This window comes from Arachis hypogaea, chromosome 11 (assembly GCF_003086295.3).
Source record: "Arachis hypogaea cultivar Tifrunner chromosome 11, arahy.Tifrunner.gnm2.J5K5, whole genome shotgun sequence".
In the NCBI taxonomy this organism is placed as follows: domain Eukaryota; kingdom Viridiplantae; phylum Streptophyta; class Magnoliopsida; order Fabales; family Fabaceae; genus Arachis; species Arachis hypogaea.
Genome location: NC_092046.1, coordinates 44,974,674 through 44,982,348, shown reverse-complemented (window position 1 = coordinate 44,982,348; position 7,675 = coordinate 44,974,674). Strand labels below are relative to the sequence as shown.

At 41.2% G+C, this 7,675-nt stretch overlaps 1 non-coding gene across 1 annotated transcript; it reads right to left on the bottom strand.

Annotated features, from left to right (window-relative positions):
• Window positions 1–407: 407 nt before the first annotated feature.
• Window positions 408–515, bottom strand: LOC112724938 (small nucleolar RNA R71). Its single transcript, XR_003164077.1, has one exon. It is a non-coding gene; the product is annotated as a small nucleolar RNA R71 (small nucleolar RNA).
• Window positions 516–7,675: the final 7,160 nt, after the last annotated feature.

Here is a 7,675-nt window from a genome sequence, read left to right as displayed (position 1 = left end):
TAAAGGAGATGGCAGCCGAACCCAACAACAATAATGCAAGGAGAATGCTTGGTGACTTTACTGCACCTAATTACAATTTACATGGAAGAAGCATCTCCATTCCTGCCATTGGAGCAAACAACTTTGAGCTGAAACCTCAGCTAGTTTCTCTGATGCAGTAGAACTACAAATTTCATGGACTTCCATCTGAAGATCCTTTTCAGTTCTTAACTGAATTCTTGCAGATATGTGATACTGTTAAGACTAATGGAGTAGATCCTGAAGTCTACAGGCTCATGCTTTTCCCTTTTGCTGTAAGAGACAGAGCTAGAGTGTGGTTGGACTCTCAACCCAAAGACAGCCTGAACTCTTGAGATAAGCTGGTCACGGCTTTCTTAGCCAAGTTCTTTCCTCCTCAAAAGCTGAGCAAGCTTAGAGTGGATGTTTAAACCTTCAGATAGAAAGAAGGTGAATCCCTCTATGAAGCTTGGGAAAGATACAAACAGTTGACCAAAAAGTGTCCTTCTGACATGCTTTCAGAATGGACCATCCTGGATATATTCTATGATGGTTTATTTGAGCTATCAAAGATGTCATTGGATACTTCTGCAGGTGGATCCATTCACCTAAAGAAAACGCCTGCAGAAGCTCAAGAACTCATTGACATGGTTGCAAATAACCAGTTCATGTACACTTCTGAAAGGAATCCTGTGAATAATGGGACGCCTATGAAGAAGGGAGTTCTTGAAGTTGATACTCTGAATGCCATATTGGCTCAGAACAAAATATTGACTCAGCAAGTCAATATAATTTCTCAGAGTCTGAATGGAGTGCAAGCTGCATCCAACAGTACTCAAGAGGCTTCTTATGAAGAAGAAGCTTATGATCCTGAAAACCCTGCAATAGCAAAGGTGAATTACTTAGGTGAACCTTATGGAAACACCTATAATCCATCATGGAAAAATCATCCAAATCTCTCATGGAAGGATCAAAGGCCTCAACAAGGCTTTAATAATGGTGGAAGAAACAGGTTTAACAATAATAAACCTTTTCCATCATCCACTCAGCAACAGACAGAGAACTCTGAACAAAATACTTATAATTTAGCAAATTTAGTCTCTGATCTATCTAAGGCCACTGTAAGTTTCATGAATGAAACAAGGTCTTCCATTAGAAATTTGGAAGCACAAGTGGGCCAGCTGAGTAAAAGGATCACTGAAATCCCTCCTAGCACTCTCCCAAGCAATACAGAAGAGAATCCAAAAGGAGAGTGTAAGGCCATTGACATAACCAAAATGGCCGAACCCAAAGAGGGAGAGGAGGACGTGAATCCCAAGGGGAAAGATCTCCTGGGACATCCAGTGATCAATAATGAGCTTCCCTCTGAGGAACCAAAGGACTCTGAGGCTCATCTAGAGACCATAGAGATTCCATTGAACCTCCTTATGCCATTCATGAGCTCTGATGAGTATTCCTCTTCTGAAGAGAATGAGGATGTTACTGAAGAGTAAGCTGCCAAGTTCCTTGGTGCAATCATGAAGCTGAATGCCAAATTATTTGGCATTGAAACTTGGGAAGATGAACCTCCCTTGTTCACCAATAAACTAAGTGATCTGGATCAACTGACATTGCCTTAGAAGAGACAGGATCCTGGAAAGTTCATAATACCTTGTACCATAGGCACCATGATCTTTAAGGCTCTATGTGACCTTGGTTCAGGGATAAATCTCATGCCCCTCTCTGTAATAGAGAAACTGGGAATCTATGGGGTGCAAGCTGCTAAAATCTCATTAGAGATGGCAGACAATTCAAGAAAATAGGCTTATGGACAAGTAGAGGACGTGTTAGTAAAGGTTGAAGGCCTTTACATCCCTGTTGATTTCATAGTCCTGGATACTGGAAAGGAAGAGGATGAATCTATCATCCTAGGAAGACCTTTCCTAGCCACAGCAAGAGCTGTGATTGATGTGGACAGAGGAGAATTGATCCTTCAAATAAATGAGGACAACATTGTGTTTACAACTCAAGGATCTCTCTCTGCATCCATGGAGAGGAAGCAGAAAAAGCTTCTCTCAAAGCAGAGTCAACCAAAGCCCCCACAGTCAAACTCTAAGTTTGGTGTTGGGAGGCCACAACCAAACTCTAAGTTTGGTGTCAAACCCCCATATCCAAACTCTAAGTTTGGTGTTGGGAGGTTTCAACAAAGCTCTGCACATCTGTGAGGCTCCATGAGAGCCCACTGTCAAGCTATTGACATTAAAGAAGCGCTTGTTGGGAGGCAACCCAATTTTTATCTAACAATATTTTTCTTAGTTATATGTCTTTATAGGTTCATGATCATGTGGAGTCACAAAATAAATATAAAAATTGAAAACGGAATCAAAAACAGCAGAAGAAAAATCACACCCTGGAGGAAGCATCTGCCTGGCGTTCAACGCCAGAACAGAGCATGGTTCTGGCGCTGAACGCCCAAAATGGGCAGTATCTGGGCGCTGAACGCCAGAATTGCACCCTGGAGAAGAGCTGGCACTGAACGCCCAGAACAAGCATGGTTCTGGCGTTCAACGCTAGAAATGGGCAACAAATGGGCGTTGAACGCCCAAAATGGGCACCAACCTGGCGCTGAACGCCCAGAGTTGTGTGTAAGGGCATTTTACATGCCTAATGGGTGCAGGGATGTAAATCCTTGACACCTCAGGATCTGTGGACACCACAGAATCATCTCAGGATCTGTGAATCTCATAGGATCCCCACCCACCTCACCCTCTCTCTCTCCATTCATGGTCATCCCTTCTGTTTTCCATTCACCACTCACATCCATACTCATATCCCTTCATCTCCTCCATATCTTCTTCTTCTTCTTCTATTCTTTCTTCTTTTGCTCGAGGGCGAGCAACATTCTAAGTTTGGTGTGGTAAAAGCATATAAACTTTTTATTTTTCCATTACCATTGATGGCACCTAAGACCGGAAAAACCTCTAGAAAAGGGGAAGGGAAGACAAAGGCTTCCACCTCCGAGTCATGGGAGATGGAAAGATTCATCTCAAGAGGCGTATGAAGCTCATCACCATGAGATCCCGGAGATGCCTCAAATTCATTTTCCTCCACAATACTATTGGGAGCAAATCAACACCTCCCTAGGAGAATTAAGTTCCAACATGGGACAACTAAGGGTGGAACATCAAGAGCACTCCATCATCCTTCATGAAATAAGAGAAGATCAAAAAGCAATGAGGGAGGAGCAACAAAGACAAGGAAGAGACATAGAAGAGCTCAAGGACATCATTAGTTCCTCAAGAAGGAAACGCCACCATCACTAAGGTGGACTCATTCCTTGTTCTTACTTTCTCTGTTTTTCATTTTCTATGTTATGTGCTTATCTATGTTTGTGTCTTCATTACATGATCATTAGTAGTTAGTAACTATGTCTTAAAGTTATGAATGTCCTATTAATCCATCACCTCTCTTAAATGAAAAATGTTTTAATTCAAAAGAACAAGAAGTACATGAGTTTCGAATTTATCCTTGAACTTAGCTTAATTATATTGATGTGGTGACAATGCTTCTTGTTTTCTGAATGTATGCTTGAACAGTGCATATATCTTTTGAAGTTGTTGTTTAAGAATGTTAAATATGTTGGCTCTTGAAAGAATGATGACAAGGAGACATGTTATTTGATAATCTGAAAAATCATAAAAATGATTCTTGAAGCAAGAAAAAGCAGCAAAGAACAAAGCTTGCAGAAAAAAAAAAGAAAATAGCGAAAAAAATAGAAATAAAAAGAAAAAGCAAGCAGAAAAAGCCAAAGCTCTTAAAACCAAGAGGCAAGAGCAAAAAGCCAATAACCCTTAAAACCAAAAGGCAAGGGAAAATAAAAAGGATCCCAAGGCTTTGAGCATCAGTGGATAGGAGGGCCTAAAGGAATAAAATCCTGGTCTAAGCGGCTAAACCAAGCTGTCCCTAACCATGTGCTTGTGGCGTGTAGGTGTCAAGTGAAAACTTGAGACTGAGCGGTTAAAGTCAAGGTCCAAAGCAAAAAAAAAAAAAGAGTGTGCTTAAGAACCCTGGACACCTCTAATTGGGGACTTTAGCAAAGCTGAGTCACAATCTGAAAAGGTTCAACCAATTATGTGTCTGTGGCATTTATGTATCCGGTGGTAATACTGGAAAACAAAGTGCTTAGGGCCACGGCCAAGACTCATAAAATAGCTGTGTTCAAGAATCATCATACTGAACTAGGAGAATCAATAACACTATCTGAACTCTGAGTTCCTATAGATGCCAATCATTCTGAACCTCAATGGATAAAGTGAGATGCCAAAACTATTCAAGAGGCAAAAAGCTACAAGTCCCGCTCATTTAATTGGAGTTATGTTTCATTGATAGTTTGGAATTTATAGTATATTCTCTTCTTTTTATCCTATTTGATTTTCAGTTGCTTGGGGACAAGCAACAATTTAAGTTTGGTGTTGTGATGAGCGGATAATTTATACGCTTTTTGACATTGTTTTTAGTATGTTTTTAGTAGGATCTAGTTACTTTTAGGGATGTTTTCATTAGTTTTTATGTTAAATTCACATTTCTGGACTTTACTATGAGTTTGTGTGTTTTTCTGTGATTTCAGGCATTTTCTGACTGAAATTGAGGGACTTGAGCAAAAATCAAATTCAGAGGTTGAAGAAGGACTGCTGATGCTGTTGGATTCTGACCTCCCTGCACTCAAAATGGATTTTCTGGAGCTACAGAACTCAAAATGGCGCTCTTCTAATTGCGTTGGAAAGTAGACATCCAGGCTTTCCAGCAATATATAATAGTCCATACTTTGCCCAAGTTTAGACGACGCAAACTGGCGTTCAACGCCAGTTCTCTGCCCAATTCTGGCGTCCAGCGCCAGAAACAAGTTGCAAAGTGGAGTTCAACGCCCAAACTGGCACAAAAGCTGGCGTTCAACTCCAGGAATGACCTCTACACGTGTAACACTCAAGCTCAGCCCAAGCACACACCAAGTGGGCCCCGGAAGTGGATTTATGCATCAATTACTTACTTCTGTAAACCCTAGTAGCTAGTTTATTATACATAGGACTTTTTACTATTATATTAGACATCTTTGAATCTTTTGATCATCTTTGGACGCCTGGTTCTTAGATCAGAAGTGCTGGCCATTCGGCCATGCCTGGACCTTTCACTTATGTATTTTCAACGGTAGAGTTTCTGCACTCCATAGATTAAGGTGTGGAGCTCTGCTGTTCTTCAAAGATTAATGCAAAGTACTACTGTTTTCTATTCAATTCAACTTATTCCACTTCTAAGATATTCATTCGCACTTCAACCTGAATGTGATGAACGTGACAATCATCATCATTCCCTATGAACGTGTGCCTGACAACCACTCCCGTTCTACCTTCGATTGAACGAGTATCTCTTAGATTACTAATACAGGGGACCGAGTCCGAGATATTGGGATCTTCGTGGTATAAGCTAGATTGATGGCGGCATTCATGGGAATCCGGAAAGTCTAAACCTTGTCCGTGGTATTCCGAGTAGGATTCTGGGATTGAATGATTGTAACGAGCTTCAAACTCGCGAGTGCTGGGCGTAGTGACAGACGCAAAAGGATAGTAAATCCTATTCCAGTATGATCGAGAACCTCCAGATGATTAGCCATGCAGTGACAGCGCATCGGACCATTTTCACAGGGAGGAATAGGATGCAACCAACGACAAAGGTGATGCCTCCAGACGATTAGCCGTGCTGTGACAGAGCATTTGGATCATTTTCCCGAGAGAGATCAAAAGTAGCCATTGGCACCGGTGACATCCTTACATAAAGCTAGCCATAGAAAGGAGTAAGATTGATTGGATGAAGGTAGCAGGAAAGCAGAGGTTCAGAGGAACGAAAGCATCTCTACACACTTATCTGAAACTCTCACCAATGATCTACATAAGTATTTCTATCCTTGTTTTCTTCTCTATTTTCGAAAACTCCATAATCAATTATTATCCTCCTAACTGAGATTTACAAGGTGACCATAGATTGCTTCATACCAACAATCTCCGTGGGATTCGACCCTTACTCACGTAAGGTATTACTTGGACGACCCAGTGCACTTGCTGGTTAGTTGTGCGAAGTTGTGAACCATGGTATTGGCATCATGTTTTTGGCGCCAATGCCAGGGAAAGAAAGAGCAATGAATTTTACATAATTAAAGTGTAATCACAATTTCTGCGCACCAAGGAGAGTTGGTCCTTTAGTTGAATGAGGACTACCTTGTATTTAAGACTCAAGATTCTCCTTCTGTAACCATGGAGAGGAAGCATGAGAAGCTTCTCTCAATACAGAGTCAAACAAAACCCCCACATTCAAACTCTAAGTTTAGTGTTGGGAGGTGGTGCACAGAAATCGTGACGGTTCCATTCCTTGGTAACGGCGCTGAAAACTTTATACGCACGTTCATAATCTTAATTCTTTGTCACAACTTCGCACAACTGACCAGCAAGTGCACTGGGTCGTCCAAGTAATAAACCTTACCCGAGTAAGGGTCGATCCCACGGAGATTGTCGGCTTGAAGCAAGCTATGGTCACCTTGTAAATCTCAGTCAGGCGGATTCAAATGGATATAGAGTTTTAATAATTAAAAGATAAATAAAACATAGATTAGGATATAGATACTTATGTAATTTATTAGTGAGAATTTCAGATAAGCGTATAGAGATGCTTTTGTTCCTCTGAACCTCTGCTTTCCTGCTATCTTCATCCAACCATTCCTACTCCTTTCCATGGCAAGCTTTATGTAGGGCATCACCGTTGTCAATGGCTACATCCCATCCTCTCTCTGAAAATGGTCCAATGCACTGTCACTGCATGGCTAATCATCTGTCGGTTCTCGATCATACTGGAATAGGATTTACTATCCTTTTGCGTTTGTCACTACGCCCAGCACTCGTGAGTTTGAAGCTCGTCACAACCATCCCTTCCCAGATCCTACTCGGAATACCACAGACAAGATTTAGACTTTCCGGATCTCAAGAATGGCCATCCATGGGTTCTAACTTATACCACGTAGATTCTAATATTTCGGACTCGGTCCTCTGTATTAGATATCTAAGAGATATTCATTCTAGCTTGTTTGCATGTAGAACGGAAGTGTTTGTCAGGCACGCGTTCATAACTGAGAATGATGATGAGCGTCACATAATCATCACATTCATCATGTTCTTGGGTGCGAATGGATATCTTAGAATAGGAATAAGCTTGAATTGAATAGAAAAACAGTAGTACTTTGTATTAATTCATGAGGAACAGCAGAACTCCACACCTTAATCTATGGTGTGTAGAAACTCTACCGTTTGAAAATACATAAGTGATAATAGTCCAGGCATGGCTGAATGGCCAGCCCCCATGAAAGTCTAAGATAGCATAAAAACTAATCAAAGATCCCTTACAAAGATAGTAAAAAGTCCTATTTATACTAAACTAGTTACTAGGATTTACAGAATTGAGTAAATGATGCAGAAATCCACTTCCGGAGCCCACTTGGTGTGTGCTTGGGCTGAGCATTGAGCTTTACACGTGTAGAGGTCTTCCTTGGAGTTGAACGCCAGTTTGTAACCTGTTTCTGGCGTTTAACTCCACTTTGCAACCTGTTTCTGGCGTTTGACTCCAGAATGCAGCATGGAACTGGCGTTCAATGCCAGTT